General features: G+C 47.3%; 1 pseudogene; it reads right to left on the minus strand.

Annotated features, from left to right (window-relative positions):
* Positions 1-14837: 14837 nt before the first annotated feature.
* On the minus strand, positions 14838-15277 carry LOC102014414 (annotated as a pseudogene).
* Between the last annotated feature and the right edge of the window lie 2388 nt (positions 15278-17665).

Consider the following 17665-nt stretch of genomic DNA (forward strand, 5'->3'; position numbering starts at 1 on the left):
AAGTAATTAGGACATCCTGCCTTGGCCTACCACAGTGCTGGGGTTACAGGGGTGTACCACCACGCCCAGATTCTGCACCCAGAAGTCATTCAATGAACACTTTGTAACCATGGAGAATGCTCCTAGTCTGCCTTCGTGTGCGGCTGTGTCTCCTCTGCAGCCTGCTCATTTAAGAGTGTCTTCCCCGGGCTGGGGATGTTGCTCAGCGGCACAAGCGCCTGCCTGGCAAGCGTGAGGTCCCGAGTTTGATTCCCAGTACAAAAAAAAAAATTAAGCATGTCTTCCCCTAATAAAACAGAGGTGGGGCGGGCTGGGGATGCAGCTCAGTAGTAGAATGCTTGTCTAGCATGCACAAGGCCCGGGGTTCCAACTCCAGCGCCACAGAAAAAGAAAAGGAAGGAAGGATGAGAGGAAGGAAAGAAAGAAGGAAGGAACGAAGGAAAGAGTATGGCTTCCCTTGCTTCAAACACAGTTGACTGCGCTCACCGCAGGGAGCACATCAGGGAGCCCCGGCCAGCGTCCCGCGCGCCTCTACTAACCTACCTTGTGGCTTAGGGAAAAGCAGTGGTCCTAAAGCCCAGCACATGTGCAGAGTGCCACAAAACAGCTCAAGTGCACAAGCCCCAGCCAGACTCTGAAAAACTTCTTTGTGTCAATTCAGGGGTGCAGGCTGTAAACGCGGACGGCGAGCCCCAGCCCTGCCCCTGCGCCCTCAATCACTGCGGCGGCTCAGCCTCGGCCGCAGGTCTCAGTTTCCACCCCGAGATGGTGCCCCTGATGAGTCAGGACTCTGGTTTCAGGTTTCCCGGGCACGTTATCTACGGGCCGGTTACTGGGGATTTGATCAGGGCTGGTTTGGGAGAGAGGCAGACGCCGTCTTTGCCCCAGAACAGACTACTCTTTGAGCCCTGCCGCCACCAGGACTGGGGATGGAAGAAAGAAAACAAAAATCCCCACTGTATGTGGTTCTGTGGAATTTAGCTTGGCCGTGGAGGGGAAAATTGAAGAGCAAGGTTGCGCTCCCGTCCGCAGCGCCCTCTGCAGGCAGCAAACCCCAGGGACGCTGGGCCTCGCCGGGACTGGGCTGGGTTAGACGCGAGGACGCCCTCTCAGCGGTGGTGCGGGCGCCCCGCTCATCCCTAGTGAACGCTGAGGTCTTGAGTGAAGAAGACCGTGCTTGTAGTTGCTGCTGCTGATTTGCGGTGCTGGGGCTAGAACCTAGCACCTCCTGCGTGCGGCACCAGGGCTCGACTCCCCAGCCACAACCCCAGCCCTGCAAGTCTGATGTAAAGCCAGTTTACAAAACAGAACCTTCGCACCGCCCTAAAGTCTGAAGAAAGGAGCTTCAGTAATGACAGTCAGTGAGACCACACCAGTGGTGAAGTTCTTTTGTGCCGCAGTTCCCTCATCCCGGTGCGGCAACAGGGTGTATAAGTGGAGATGCCGGAGGAGGGAGTGGTCAGAGTAGGTGTTTGGCATAAGAAAAGACCCTTTAGAGAAACAGATTGCTGAGTTCTCCCTAAGCGTTTTTTCTTCTTCTTCTTCTTCTTCTTCTTCTTCTTCTTCTTCTTCTTCTTCTTCTTCTTCTTCTTCTTCTTCTTCTTTTGTTTGTTTGCTTGTTTTTGTTTTTTTTCCCCGGTACCGGGAATCGAACTCACGGCCTCGTGCTTGCCAGGCAGGCACTATGCCGTTGAGCTAAATATCCAGCCCCTGCCCTACATTTTGAGTCCACTATTATCTTGGCTTTCTGGGCTGAATATTTTGCCTCTAGGTAGGTTTTCCTTTATATTCTATACTATTCTCAAGGGAGATTCCTCCTGCTTTTAGAGGAAAGCACCTCTAGGAAATCTGACCGTAGATTTCTTACCATTAGTGAGTGGAGTCAAAGGGATAAGAACACCTGTGGAGAGAGGGAGGCGACCTGCTGTAGTTTGGGTCTAGCATGTACCCCAAAGTTCCAGTGCTTGAAAGGCTTGGGAGGTAGTGAAATGCCATCAGGTCCTTGGCAGTGTGTCATTAAGGGGATCATGGGACCACAGCTCCTGCTTCTTTTACTGCTTTGCTCCCTAACCATAAGGTGAAGAATTTTGCTCTACCACGTGTTGCCAACGTGACCTGCTGCCTCGTTGAAGACCTGAAGCCGCAGGGGCAACCGTGGACTGGAACCTCCACATACAAGAGCCAAAGCGACTCTTTCTCCTTAGAAGTTGATTGTCTCAGGTATTTGTGATAGTGACGCCTGACTGCTTCTCATGTGAACAGAATACACTAACACTGGAAGAGGAGCTGGAGGCAGGAACACGCAGGTATAGGAGAGCAGAAGCCAGAGCAGGGAGTGACCCGAGGAGCAGGGAGAACCAGAGCCGACACCAGTGCGGGGTAGACAGCGCAGCAGCCTCACACCGCCAGTGCTCTGGAGGTAAGGACAGGTTTGTCGGGGTGTCTCGAGAGGCGTCTGGTCAAAGCTGACTTGAGGCCAAATACAGAATTCCAAAGATGAGGACAAAATAGGCTTCAGGAGACAAGCAGAGACCAGATAGCACAAGAAGAGTTGTGTAAAGTCATTTTGAGGGGAAGGAGTTCATTGCTTTAACATAAAACAAAGAAAGGGAATATGGCTATTTGCACACAGGGAACACAGCTGCTTCTGCAGAAGTTGGTCGGATGCTGGGTTGGCCTGGCACTGGTGCAAGAGATGTAGGACTGGGGTGAGGAACACTATAATGTAGGTAAAAGAGCCCCTGACGTGCCAGTTCAATCTGGACTGGTTTACTGAGCTTGGGACCAGTGAAATCTTATGAAGAATCACATGACAATACTACATGAGGATCACTCAGATTTTGGATCCTTCGGTTTAATATTTAATTCTCCTTTCCAAATGTCAAAGCAAGGTTGCCAGTTAAAAGGTGCTGGGACAGCCAACATGGCAAGATTGAAGCTGTACTAATTTAAAATCAGCCCTCTATTGTTCCTATGCTATTTCATAAATGGATGTATGTTTATTACTGTGTGTTTCCTACAAGAGCCATTGAGAATAGTCAATGACTATTCAGTTGGTCACTCATGTGTAGCTCTATTTATTTTCTTTAGAAACCACTGTGAAGATACCAAAGTATAGCACAACAACCATTGATAATGTTCTACCACTTTTGTCTGTAACTCACCATTGTCTACTTGTTTTCCTGAGAAACTATCTTGTAGATAACAATATGTAAAACAATAACCATTGATAATTTCCTACCACTTTGTCTGTAATTCGGTAAGCCCCCCTATTACTGTGTTATCCTTCTTCTACTCTTTAAAATAATAAAAAATAAATTAAAAAAATAAAACCAGCCCTGCTATTGTTAAATGGAAGGTGATTAGTGGATATGACAGTGGTGAGCTGGAAAAATGTCATAAAGCCAACACATGATCCACTGGAAGCCTTGTGATCCAACTTGAAGTCAGGGAGGACATAACAGGATGGGTCACTAAGTTAAGAGGGGGGTCGCTGATCAGCAGGAAATGGGGCAAAAGGCACACGGGATCCCTGTATTGTTACAGCTGCACGCCAATCTGTACTTATCTAAAAATTAAATATATACATAGATAAATGAGCTGAGTTATCGAGCATAATAAAACAAATATTTGCCCAAACCAAAAGAAAGACATTATTTGGCAACCAATTTGAAAAGCCTCCATTGTAAAACCTAATATCTCATATTAATTGGGTTTATTCAAGTTCATATCCTTTACCCATTGGTGGGTCTGTTCATGTGTCAATATGATTTTTTTTTTTTTTAGCAGGACTGGGGATTGAACCCAGGGCCCAGCAAGCAAATACCCTCCCACTAAGCTACCCCAACAGCACCAACAATACAATTTTTACATTTTTTTGTGTGTTTGAGACAAAGTCTCACTACGTAGTCCAGGCTGGCCTTAAGCTCACTATGTAGCCTAGGCTGGCCTCAAACTTGCAGTGATCCTCCTGCTTTATTCTCCCAAGTGCCAGGATTACAGGCATCTGCGATCACATCTAGCACAATACAACTGTAGTTTTGAAAAAAAAATAGAAAAAAACAGACCAGGCAGCTCAAGAGGCAAAGAGATGCCAATAAGGTCAGCAAACAAAAATAATAATAGCTCCACTTGAAGGTCAAGGTCATGGAAGGCTGCTAAGGCAGGGCACTGGGTTTCTCAGAACAGTCTTACTCCACACATGTCACTTAAAACATGAATATTATTTGAGCATGGTGGCGCACACCTATAAAGCCAGTACTATGGAGGCTGAGGCAGGAGGGTCTTAAATTCAAGTGCAGCTTGAACAACTTAGTGATTTAAACAGATGAAAGTGTCTTTTTTCATCATTCCCATTCTGGTTGGAGGGCAGACAGCCCCTTCCCTCCCCTCCTTTTGCTCTCCCTCACCTCCTCAATGCACTGGGACAACTTGATCTGTGTCCTCCCTGGCTACCAAACCATAGCTTTTCACTCCAACACGAGTGCAGCCAGCCAGCCACAGTGTCCCCCCCGCCCGTAGCCACTTCAGACCATGCTGTCGCCTCTTTGAAGAGTGGCGTGTGTGGAGGGGTGTCCTGGAGTGGCTGAGCTCAGGAAGGTAGGGATCTGGACCCCTCATTTGCATGCCCAACACTCCCAGCAGCCTTTCGGCCCCGCCCCTCGCGGACACAGGCTTGCAGCTGATACGTAAGCTCAGTCTAGGAGGGGTCCCTCCTCTATACCAATCCCCTCGGCTGCAGCACAGGGCCTGTTAAAATGCAGACTTCCTTTGAACTTCAAGTTCCTGTAAACTTGCTCGTGGTTTCTAAAGTCTTGTAAATCTACATGGGGTCTTTATCCTGAGTGCAGTAATGCGACTACAACTGTGGTCTCAAACACGCAGAGCTGTTAGCACCAAAGAGCTCTAGAGACCAGTAGCCAACGAGGACCAGCATAGGCGGCAGTGACTAGCAGCTGGCTGAGTCAACGGTGGGAATCTCGTGTCATCTGGTGACGTCACGAACATTAGCATAGCTGCATTTTGCCAATTCAGAATACCCACCTGAATCTGGCAAAAGAACCCTCCCCTCACCTGGGATTCTAAAAAGCCCACATCACCTCCAAAGTGAGGGGTAGCTATGCACGATAACATCGGTACACAGGGACGCAATGGTATCCCAAAGCTAGGGTGTGCTCACAGTTGCTCTGCGCAAGGACGATTTGCAACCAAGCTACCAGCCAGTCCAGGAGCAGAATACCTCAGCTAGGAAGCCACAAGGCAATGTTCTCATGTAGAGATTAAAGAAAGAAAACCTTTTAAAACCATGTTCTTTGTAGGGCCTCTCTTCACTTGACGACAAAATCCTCCCTCCCACTCCATCCATTCACCTGCCTTTTCCTTTTCTAGCCGGCCTGCCCAATCTACACGCGTTTTGGCTCTGCGTCCTTGCCTACTCCGGAAGTTAGGAAGCAGAGGAAGCCAACTGTGGCTTGCTGCAATCCCAGACATTTGTTCCCTGGCAGTCAATTCAACGCAATAAATCCTTCGTCGGGACTTGCTCCTAGTGATACAGGAGAAATATGACTCCCAACCTAGTAGATGTCAAATGGGCCGAGCTGGTGTCCTACAATATCAAGAAATGGAGTCATGAACCAAAGGAAGAACTAGAAATAAGGAGAATAGCTTCTGGATTTCCAAGAGGGGTCCCAAATGGGGTGGCCACCAAGGCCCTGGGTCAGGGTAATTTATACAGCAAAGTCACAGTGTGGGAACAACATGGGTTAAACTACAATCAGCCTATAAGATTAGATTACAAGTATCACTGCTTAGCTAATATTGACCCAATAAGGAAACGAGTCACGGAGCAAGGGTACGTGGAAAGAACAAACACATTTTTGGGAAGGGATAGGTCCAGATGCTCTGGGCATCCACCTGGATAGCTGATGCCTATCTGGAGTTATTAGACCGAGTGGTGCTAATTACAGTATACTCCCAAGTTACTGTTTAACCCTTAGGGAGGCATTGTAGGCCTGGCCACTGCATCTCTATCCTGAGGCCTGATCTTCTTCAGATGTGCCTCCAGCCATAATTCTGATGTCTTTATCTTTCTGCTGACTTCCTTGAGAGTCCAGTCCTTCTCTGTCTGTATATTAACTTCTACCTAACTTGTCTGTGTATAATACTAGTAGCTGGGGACACAGCTCAGTGGTAAAGCACTTGCCAAGTGTGTGTGAGGCCCTGGGTTCTACCCTCAACACACACAACACAGAAAAGCTGGTATGACGGCACTTGTTCATGATTCCTGCACTCTGGGCTGGGGATTTAGCTCAGCGGCAAAAGCGCCTGCCTGGCAAGCGCAAGGTCGTGAGTTCAGTTCCTGGTACCGGAGAAAAACCAAAAAAAAAAAAAAGACATGATTCCTGCACTCTGGGAGGTTGAAGCAGGAGGATCCCAAGTTCAAGCAACTTAATGATGTAGCTAAACCCTGTCTCAAAATAAGGAGCAAGAAAAAGGCTGAGGATGTAGCTTACTATAAGGGCCCTGGCTCAATACCCAATATTGCGGAAGAAGGAGGAGGAGGAGGAATGGGTTTGCTGGAATCCCATTCAGTAGTTAATAATTATGCCTGCTGGCCATAGTGGTTCATGCCTGTAATATCAGCTGCTCTGGGGGCTGAGGCAAGAGGCTGAGGCAGGAGGATTACAAGTTTAATGCTAGCCTGGGTCATATGGCCCTGCCCAAGAATTTTTCTTTTTAAAGAAAATCACTTTACTGTCATTAACTCACAAGTAATAACATCCGACAGCTGGTTTAAGCAAGCCACACAAACATCTGTCCCAGTTCTATGTCATCTCAGTGAACTCTATAAAGTTGGAAAATCCTCTTCCATTGCCACTGTGAAGCACTAAAGCTATTAATGAGAAGTTTAATTTATGGTTTTATACTTTATACTTTCATTATCAGCCATATTTTCATACTACAGTAACTTGATCAGAGTTGATCTCCCAGTTCTTCAATATGAACTTCTTGATTAGACTAATCCATTTGCGATTTTGCATTGTTCTAACACTTTATTGAAACCTTCACAGATGCCGGGAATAGCGGCACATGTCTACTATCCCAGCATCTGGCCGGGCATGGTGGCACATGCCTGTAATCCCAGCACTTGGGAGGCTGAAGCAGGAGGATCACTGTGAGTTTGAGACCAGCCTGGGCTACAAAGTGAGCTCAAGGCCAACCTGAACTGCACAGCGAGACCCTATCTCAAAAAGACAATAAAACAAAAACAAAAACAAAACAAAACAAAATACAATCCCAGCATGGAGGAGGCTGAGGCAGGAGGATTGCTGTGAGTCTGAGGCCAGTCTGGGCTACATAGTGAGTTCAAGCCCAGTCTGGACTGTAGTGAGGCCCTGACTCAAAACAAAAAGTGGAAACCTTCACAGAGCTGTGCGCTGGTTCTGAGCACACTATAAAAATTGCTTCATCTTATAAAAGTGAAGGCCGCTGATGCGCTGGATGGGTTCCCTGAGGCTCCTGGTAAGTGATGGCAGGCTTTGAGGACTTGGTATCACCTCCCCGACTGAAGCCCCCATGTGTGCCCTGTGACAGAGCCCGTGGTCACTTTGGCTGCTGTGGTTGCTGTCTGGGCCGTCAGACCTGGCTGCTGGGAGCCGCGGAGTATGAGCCCACTGCAGATGGCGGGGCTGCTGCTGGAGGCTGAGCTGCTGGCCCCGGCCTGGGACACGGTGCTCATCTGAGGGGCCCATCCGGCCAGAGAGTGCCACGCAGGAAGTGCAGCTTTGGCTCCTACATGGCGTCCTCAGCTCGCAGCTGCTTGGCCTCCAGAAACGTGAAACCCTGCAAGGATTCTGACCCTGTCTCAAGATTTTTAAAGGACTGGGGATGTACCTCAGTGGTGGAACACTTGCCTAGCATGCATTCGGGGGAAAAAAATAATAATCCAGAATAAATACGTCTCCCAGGTCAGAGTGAGACTATAACCAGCGCGGTAAAAAGGAACTTTAAAAGTTAGAACTTTTTTCTTTAGAGACAAGTGGCTTCTCCAAACTTCCCCAGACCTAGGATATAAACCACTCCCCCACCACAAAGGCATAGACTATGTAGATACTAACACCAGGAGTGTTGTTTGGCTAACCCCGGGCTAAATCCAGTTCCGGAAGTCCGTCTTCTCCTTGTATCCCCTCCCCCACAGTTTCTTGGTCTAAAAGACCTTAAGACTCCTGTACACGGGAGACGGTGATTTGGGTGGGGAGGGCCCTCCGTCTCCTCAGAAATAACGTTGAATAAGTCCTTTTTCCTTTTTACCAAGACAAATGGGCTCCTTTGATTTGGGCAGCAGTGACCGAAGGAGCTGGAGCATATGGACTGACGTGGCCAGTAACAGCCCCGAAGCAGGAGCGGTTCTCTGCAAACACATGGCTTCACTCCTGCATAGTTCTGGCACAACTGAGCTAAGAGACAGCGTGATCTCCTGATCGGAGCCTCCATTAAAATGGGGCCACTCTACCTACCTCCCGGCCCTTTTCGTTTTTCATTTTGAAACAAGGTCTCACTAATTCACCCAGGTTGACCTTGAATTGGTGATCCTCCTTCCTCAGTCTTCTGAGGAGCTGAGATTACAGGTATGTACCACCATGCTCAGCTGGAGCACTCTTCCTTTCTTCCTTTCTTTTCTTTCTTTCTTTTTTTCTTTTTTTTTTTTTTTTTTGTCTTTTTGAGACAGGGTCTCACTATGCAGTTCAGGCTGGCCTTGAGCTCCCTTTGTAGCCCAGGCTGGTCTCAAACTCACAATGATCCTCCCTCAGCCTCCCGAGTGCTGGGATTACAGAGGTACATCACCATGCCTGGCTAGCTTTCTTTCTTTCTTTCTTTCCTTTTTGTACTGGGGATTGAACCCAGGACCTCATGCATACTAGCCAAACATTGCACTACTGAGCTACACCCACAGCTCAGTTATTAGGAGTTCTAATATAGGTATTTGCCTTAGTTACTTTTCTCATTGCTGGGACAAAATGCCCAAGTTAAGGGAAGGAAGGTTTATGTGGCTCGCAGTTTGCGGAGGTTTCAGTGCAGTCAGCCGGCTGTAAGGCTGGGTAGCCCGGCAGAGGGGCAACAAGAGCACAAACAGTCCTTGGCAGGGTAGGCAGAAGGCAGCAAGCAGCAGCAGCCTGCCCTCCATCTTTCCCTTTTACTCCATTCAGGCTACAAGCCTACCGGTTTGCGCCACCCACACCAAGGGCGGGGGCTTCCCATTATCCACACCCAGAGCAACGCTAGCCAATCAGTGGACTAATCCAGTTATCACACCCTTGATCTATATTCACCCATCCCTAATGGACATTCACAAGCCCTAAATTCAGCCACCTCCAAAAAGCCCCATCTACGGACATATAAGGCTTTGGGAGGACATCTACATATGAGCCATAACAGTATGTATGTATGTGTGTATGTATGTATTTGAGACAGGGTCTCGCTATGCAGTTCAGGCTGGCCTTGCGCTCCCTTTGTAGCCCAGGCTGGTCTCGAACTCGCAGCGATCCTTCTGCCTCAGCCTCCCGAGTGCTGGGATTAAAGGCGTGCGCCACCACGCCCGGCCTACTATTTAAATATATAGTTGGTGTTTCCTGCTTAGGAATCACCCCTGATTCCAGCACGTACAGTTGCATTCCTGGTCCTGGGACTGCTGTACCAGGCAAAGGAGAAAGAAAGTCAAGGTGATGTGGGGGAAAATTGTACAGTTGCACCAGTATCTGCCCCTCCTTCTTCCCCAAATCCCGAGAGAAGCAGAAGAGTTTACCTGGTGGCCCCTCCCTTAGCACCTGACACTGAGTGTGAGCACACTCACAAGACAGAAGAGCCAGCCCCACCTGCCTTTATCTTCCCTTTTCAGAAATGTTTTAACAGCCCATTCTATTCTCTGTTAAACTCTCACTGTGAGTGGAAATGAAACATGTTGTCACTATTTGATTTTTTGTTTTGTTGTTGTTTTTAGTTTTTTGAGACAGGGTCTTGCTATGCAGGTCAAGCTGGCCCTGAACTTACTTTGTAGCCCAGGCTGACCACAAACTCACAGCGATCCTCCTGCCTCAGCCTCCCGAGGGCTGGGATTACAGACATGCGCCACTATGCCTGGTTGTTGTGACTGTTTGAAGTTGGACCATAAAATGTGTCACTCGGTCCATAGAAATGTAACTCAGAGGGTCAAATTGTTGTATTTTTTGCTACAACTCTTGAATAGCACTTTGGGCACCTGTATGCCCCACTGGGTGTGCAAAGCCCAGTCCAGAGTAAGAGTGAGCCGGGGATACAGCTCAGCGGCACAAGCACCTGCCTGGCAAGTACAAGGTCCTGAGTTCGATTCCTGGTACAAAAAAAAAAAATTCTGAAGAACAGAATAAGAGTGAGTAGCTATTCTTGTCAGGCTCCATTTAGAACACCCAGGGCCACGGCGTCAGTCCAGTGTGATCTCCCTGCCAGCTCTCTGATCCCCAGGGGATCTCCCTCACAGACACGGGCAGTCCGCCTCTACTTCTGGCAGACAGAACAGTCCTTACTGGCGTTTTGTGTCTATGTGGGTATAAGAGGAACCCTTCTGGATTTAGCCCATCTCTGCATTCATCCAGGGCCCACCATCTACTCACGTTATGCATCCTGGTGGCCTCCTTACCTGAGCACACAGGGACATCTGCTCGTCCACACCAGTCCCCTTTTGAACCTGGAAGGGCGTTTATGTGATGGTCCGTGACGTGTCCTACGTCAATGTACCCCTTAAACTTTCACAGGTTGTGCCTCCCATGCGCATCTCATGAACAGGCGAGGGTGTGCTTATTGCCTTTCTGCCTGACGATGTGACTAGGCCATTGCTCACTGCCCGTGAGTCAGTGAAAATCTAAATACAGGGGCTTCTACCACTTCTATTTATTCAGCAAGTCGCTAACCACTCAGTCCAGCTGCAGCAGGCTGATTCTTTTTCTTTTTTAAATCAGAGTAGCATCTTTCTTTCTTTCTTTTTTTCTTTCTTTCTTTCTTTCTCCCTTCCTTCCTTCCTTCCTTCCTTCCTTCCTTCCTTCCTTCCTTTCTTTTATTTTTCTCTCTTCATGCGTTTCCTTCTCCATATATTATTAGGGATTAAACCCAGGGTCTTCACATTGAGCTACATCCCCAGCTCTTCTCTCTCTCTTTTTTTTTTTTTGTCTTTTTGAGACAGGGTCTTGCTATGCTATACAGTTCAGGCTGGCCTTCAGCTCACTTTGTAGCCCAGGCTGGCCTCAAACTCGCAACAATCCTCCTGCCTCTGCCTCCCAAGTGCTGGGATGACAGGTGTGTGCCACCACACCCTGCTTCTCTGTTTTTTTGAGACAGGGTCTCATTAAGTCGCCCAGGCTGGACTCAAACTTCCAATCTTCCTGCCTTAGCCTCCTGGGTAGCTGAGGTTACAGGTATGTGCCACCACACCTGGCTAGGCAGCAAGCAGCCTTTTAAGGAAGATACTGACTTTTCATCTGGAACTGTCATGTGGCTCCTCACGGGGTCCAGAGTCCTTGCTGGGGAAGGAGGCTGCTGCCCCAGAGCACCTCCTCCTTGCACCTTCCAGGTGGCCTGACCCACCATGAACCACTCCCCATCACCACGGAGCTCCTTGTCCACTGCCGTCCCCGCCAGGGTACTTCTCTGACATTTTACTCAAGACAGCCTGGGTATCTCATGGTTTTCAGTCATGGCTTAGCTTTATTCTTGTCTGCAATCAGATTTTATTGGTACATTTTAGATAAACATAATGATCACATTCATCATGGGGAATTTCTACCTGTACATATAATTTATTTCTTTTTCCCCCATTCCCCTATCCTCCTTTCAACCCCTCCCCTCCTCATTTTTAACAAAACTTTTGCTCCCATTTTTTCCTTCTTTGCTCATTTTTTTACTTATCCCTTCTTTCTTTTCCCCTCCCCGCTTTCTTGTCCCCCTCCCTACTGGAACATTTTCTTCCTATTTCACAATACCTAATATACATTTTGGTCCTTATTCACACTTTTGGTTTCTCACACCAGAGAAATGATGCAGTATTTATACATGTGTGTCCAATTTATTTCACTTAAGCTGGGCATGGTGGCACACACCTGTAATCCCAGCACTTGGGAGGCTGAGGCAGGAGAATCGTTATGAGTTCAAAACCAGCCTGGGCTGCAACCAGAGCTCAAGGCCAGTTTGAACTGCATAGCAAGACCCTGTCTTGAAAAGACAAAAAAAAAAAAAGAATATTTCACTTAAGAGTATGGTCTCAGGGTGTATTCATTTACCTAGGAATGTCTCAAGCTTATCCTTCTTTGTGGCAGAGTACTACTCCATTGTATTTTTTTTTAAAAAAACCACATCTTCCTTATCTATTCATCAGTTGATGGGCACTTGGGCTGTTCCCAAGATTTAGCTATTGCAAACTGTGCCACTATAAACATGGGTGCGCATATATCGCCATGGTGTGATGCTTTTAATTCTTTCAGAAAGATACCCAGAAGGGGAATAGCTGGGTCCAGTGGGATATCTAGTTTTAGCTTTTTGAGGAATCTCCACACTGATTTCCACAGTGGTTGCACCAGTCTGTACTCCCACCAGCAGTGGAGAAAGGATCCTTTTTCCCCACAGCCCCTCTGACATTTGTTGTTGGTTGATTTCTTGATGATAGGCATTCTTTCTGGGGTGAGATGGAATCGCAGTGTGGTTTTAATTCACATCTCTCAAATGACCAATGAGGCTGAACACTTTTCCACATATTTATTTGCTGTTTGTATTTCTTCATCTGAAAAGTATGTATTCATCTCAAATGCCCACTTTTGGATTGGGTCTTTGAATTTGAGGGGGACTGATTTTTTTAGTTCTTTGTATGTTCTTGATAGTAATCAGGTTAGCTTTTTTTTTTTTTTGTCTTTTTGAGATAGGGTCTTGCTATGCAGTTCAGGCTGGCATTGAGCTCACTTTGTAGCTCAGGCTGGCCTCAAACTTGCAACAAACCTCCTGCCTCAGCCTCATGAGTGCTGGGATTTCAGGCATGTGCCACCATACCTGGCAGTTTAGCTTTAATTATTGTCTCATAATAAGGTGGTAAATGCCCCTCAGGTGGCAATTACCTTGGCCAAAGTCCCGATGCCCCATTGCACACTCACAGAGTTTTACTGTAAGTCCGCTCTAGTCTCCCCATAGGGCTATCCAATAGAGAATTCCTTCCCATAGCACTCCAGTTTCTTTTTCTTTTCTTTCTTTCTTTCATTCTTTCTTTCTTTCTTTCTCTTTTTTAATGGAGATGGGATCTCACTATGTTGCTCAGGCTGATCTAGAACTTTTGGGCTCAAGTGACCCTCTTGCTTCAGCCTCTTGGGTAACTGAGACTACAGTTGTGCGCTACCTTGCCCAGCTTCTGTTCTACAGTATGTGGGCTTGGACAATCTATCAGTTTTTATTTGGCATGTCCAAGCACTATTGCTTGAAGAGTAGATTTGCATGTCTTCTGTGTTGCAGTACTATGCAGGGGAAGTGTTCCCCGGCCAGAGGTAACGTCCATTCTCATAAAACTTCAGGTAGCCAGGTGTAATTGCACATGCCTACAAGCCCAGTGCTATGGAAGACTGAGGCAAGCAGATAGCAAGTTCAAGCCCAGCCAGGGCAACTTAGTAACCTAATGAAAACCCGTCTCAAACAAAGGGCTGAGACTGTGAGACTATACCTCAGTGGAAAATGCACAGGTTCAATTCTTAGTACCATAAAAACAAATAAACAAGCAATGTACACGTAAAGGAGATGTTACCACCATACACAAAGTTGGTTCCAAAATACCCCAATTTTCTTTTTTTTTGTCTTTTTGAGACAAGGTCTCACTATGCAGTTCAGGCTGGCCTTGAGCTCACTTTGTAGCCCAGGCTGGCCTTGAACTTGCAACGATCCTCCCTCCTCAGCCTCCCGAGTGCTGGGATTCCAGGCGTGTGCCACCACACCCAGCAAAAATCCTAATTTTCATCCTAACGTTCCTCCCTGTCCTATCATCTGTTGCCTCTCTCTCTCCATCCTATCTATGCTCAGTCCCCATTAAGATTGCACCTGCAGGCTTTGGAATCACCATGCATTGGGGTACCCAGTCAAGGAATCCCCAGAAAAAGTTTCTTCTCCTTGACCTGGCCACTTTTCCTGCTCCTGCGCACACAGCCCCTTGTTCCTAGCCAGGAGCAGGGCCAGGAGACACTGGCCTTGCGTCAGCCTTTACCTCAATTAATGAGTCTTGCCCTCACTCCCTGGCCGTTTTCACTGGGGTTTCTCATCACCGGCTGTACCTTCGGGCTTCTTAAATTCCTGCTGAGATAAGTGGAGTAGATTTTCTCGAGGTCTGTTAAGATTAGGGGGAAAAGCCTGCGGGTGGTGCATACCTGTAATCCCAGCACTCAGGAGGCTGCTGGGGGAAGGCCAGCCTGGGCTACACAGAAACACTCTCAAACAAACAAACAAACAGATCAGAGGACAATAAGGGACACCGTTGTCCCAGCCGAGCTTCAGCACAGTTTCAACAACATCTTTACTCTAACACCATCATATTATTCCCATCCCTCAGGAGTCACCTCCAGACTCCTACTGTAGCCTGAGCTCAGTTCCTGGGCCCCCCTCGTTTATTTATTTATTTTTTCACACATTCAGACCTTTTATTAAATAACAAAAATTGGATTTTATCACATTTATTAAAGACAAGTATAGCTTCTAAAAAAATATTGCCTTGATATACCCAAAAATTTCCTGATAAAGGTAATTAAAACAGCTGTTCCTACCCCCGCATGTCCACACCAATATTCAGTCTAAACTGGTTTGATCTTGAAGTGTAATCCAAGCAGACGGAAGACCGAGCACTTCAGGCCCTGGACAAGAGGATAAAATACTCCTAAGCCTTCTGGGTCCTTGGTCTGGTTGACGTCAATAAGAGAACCAGTTTGTGATGTTGCGAAAGAAATGTGCTCATCTCCAGTGACAATGTGAAGCTCCTGCAGGCCTACTCGGTCAGGAGGGGGCCACAGGCATCGTCCTCTTTGGTAATTTCGCTGTCATCAGTTATTCTCTTCAGTTCCTCCATCACACTTTTATGTACCTAGGCCTCTTTTCTGATGACAGCATCATTTTTGTAATTGCTGTTGTTGGCGTTTCTCAATTTCCAATCGGGTCGGAGCTCGAACTCCAGGAACTCGTGACTGAACTTGCCTTTGTGACCCACGTAGCAACGCACATAAAAGTCCCTCTCCATAGCTCGCGTGGCACAGCCGAGACCGAGCTTTTCAGGACAAAACAGCACCACCGAGACCCGCGCCAGACACTCCCCCTCGTTTATTTTTATCACTTTAACATCCTTGATGTCAGTGAGGCCCATACTGGGAAGTTAAGACCGCAAATCAAAGCAGAAAAAAAATTGAAATAAAACATTCCCTTTTTGCAGGATGGCGATCACAGAATGTGCCCACGGAGAAAGGGCTCCCTTCATCACATCGCACGCTGTAACTTAGGAGCAGGCGTATGCAGTGCGGCAGTGTCCCAGTCATCACAAAGCCAGCCCCATGTGGCTTGCATGTGGTGCATTTCAGCTGTATCACCTGGGCTGCTTCCGTTGGTACTTTTTTTTTTGTACTAGGAATCGACCCCAGGACCTTGCACTTGCCAGGTAGGCGCTGATGCCGCTGAGCTATATCCCCGGCCCGTTCCACTGATACTTACAGGGAAAGTTAGGCAGCCTCCCCTTTGCAGTTTAAACACAGTTCACACTGGCTTCTGTCCAGTCCAGACTGGCTGTTCCCTCAGGAGTAACCTGCTGTGTGTCTGCATCTGCATGATTCATAGCCACCTGTGACTGTTTAATGCTGAGCTGTGGGTTCTCATCAACCCACACAGGCTCTACTCTGCATTTAAAACCAGGGCTACCGCTCCTAAATAAGTTACCCTCGCAATCATAGTAAAGGCTCCTTGGGGAGCTGATGTTATTGAACCACAAAAATGAAACAGTTCCTCCGCGCCATACCCTCTAGTTTTATAGTTCTCTTGGTTTTTCTCTTCCCGCGCTGACCATCTCCCCGAAGACCCAAGGTCTTTTAGAGGAGCTTTCTGCGGCTCTGGCGTAATCCTCCCCTTTGTGAGTAGCTTTGAGGCTAGTGGTCTGAGCTCAGACAAACTGACATCTGAGCTTGGTCCAGCTTGCTGAGGCCTGACACAGCAGTCTATTTTATTGTAGCAATTACACATAGCAATAGACAAGGCATTGGAGTTTAGCATGCTTCTTACTATTTTGCATTTCTTTTCATGTCTAGTGAGTCAAGTCTTTGGGAGCTAGGTCTGCTACCACCTCTAAATTTCTTTTTTTTTTTGGTTTTTCTCCGGTACCAGGAACCGAACTCACGACCTTGCGCTTGCCAGGCAGGCGCTTTGCAGCTGAGCTAAATCCCCAGCCCCCACCTCTAAATTTCACTGGTAGATTTATTACCTTCAGTAACTGAACACTGTGCAGCTTTTTTCTTTTTTCTTTTTTTTTTTTTTTTTGTGGTACTGGGGATCGAACTCAGGACCTTGCGCTTGCCAGGCAGGTGCTTGTGCCACTGAGCTATATTCCCAGCTCACTGTGCAGCTTTGACTTTATACTATTGCTGACTACATAGTCACACGCAGATAAAGCACTTTCATACCCGACCCTTTCATCTTTTCCCAAATTTCATGTTTCTGTGAACCAGGAAAGTTACAGCAAACCCCACTCCTGACCCTAAATGTATGTTGGGGAAAAACAAAGTATCTTGTTTTTCCTCTGCTTTCACTCCACGATCAACACAGATTCACGACCTCAAGAGGTCTGAGGACTTCTGACCAATAAGCAATTCATTCTGCAGCAGACACAGATTGAGGGCTTAGTCCCCAGGAGTGCCCCCACTTCAGACCCACTTACAGCCTGGGCTTTTGGACACTCTGGCCAACCAGCTACAAGTTGGAGTTTTCACAACTCCCTTTTTGGGTTTGACTAACTTGCAAAGTGGCTGAAGAACTCAAGGAAACACGGCTATCATGACGCCTCATGGAAGCCTACCCGTCTTCTAGACCAGAGTGTACTTTTAGTTTTGTGCGTTTTTGCTCTTGTTTGGCCCAAGTTTGCCCCAGGTTTTTGTGTTTTGTTTTTGAGACAAATTTTCACTATGCAGTTCAGGCTAGCCTTAAACTCACTTTGTAGCCCAGGCGGGCCTCGAACTTGCAACCATCCTCCTGCCTCAGCCTCCTGAGTGCTGGGATTACAGGCGTGTGCCACCATGCCAAGTTTGATCTTCAAAGCCAATTTTTCCCTTACCCCTTCACTCTTCACTTTTCAAATAGACTTTGGGCACCATCAAAATAAATAAATAAAAGAACTCAAGGAAACATTATGTTTATATTTACTGGTTTATTATAAAGCATATTTTAGAAGATACAAATAAGCAGCCAGATAAAGGAATACACAGGGAAAGATTGAAATTTCCCGTGTGCAGAGGCCCCCTGGAGCTGAGGTACCCACGCATTCACAGCCTTCCTCAAGCCTCCACATGTGCAGCTATCCGGAAGAACCTAGAGCCCGTTCATTTTGGTACCTTTTTTTTTTTTTTTTTTTGGATACTTCATTGCATAAGCA

Source organism: Chinchilla lanigera, unplaced genomic scaffold, assembly GCF_000276665.1.
Source record: "Chinchilla lanigera isolate Chin_1 unplaced genomic scaffold, ChiLan1.0 scaffold00053, whole genome shotgun sequence".
NCBI classification, from domain to species: domain Eukaryota; kingdom Metazoa; phylum Chordata; class Mammalia; order Rodentia; family Chinchillidae; genus Chinchilla; species Chinchilla lanigera.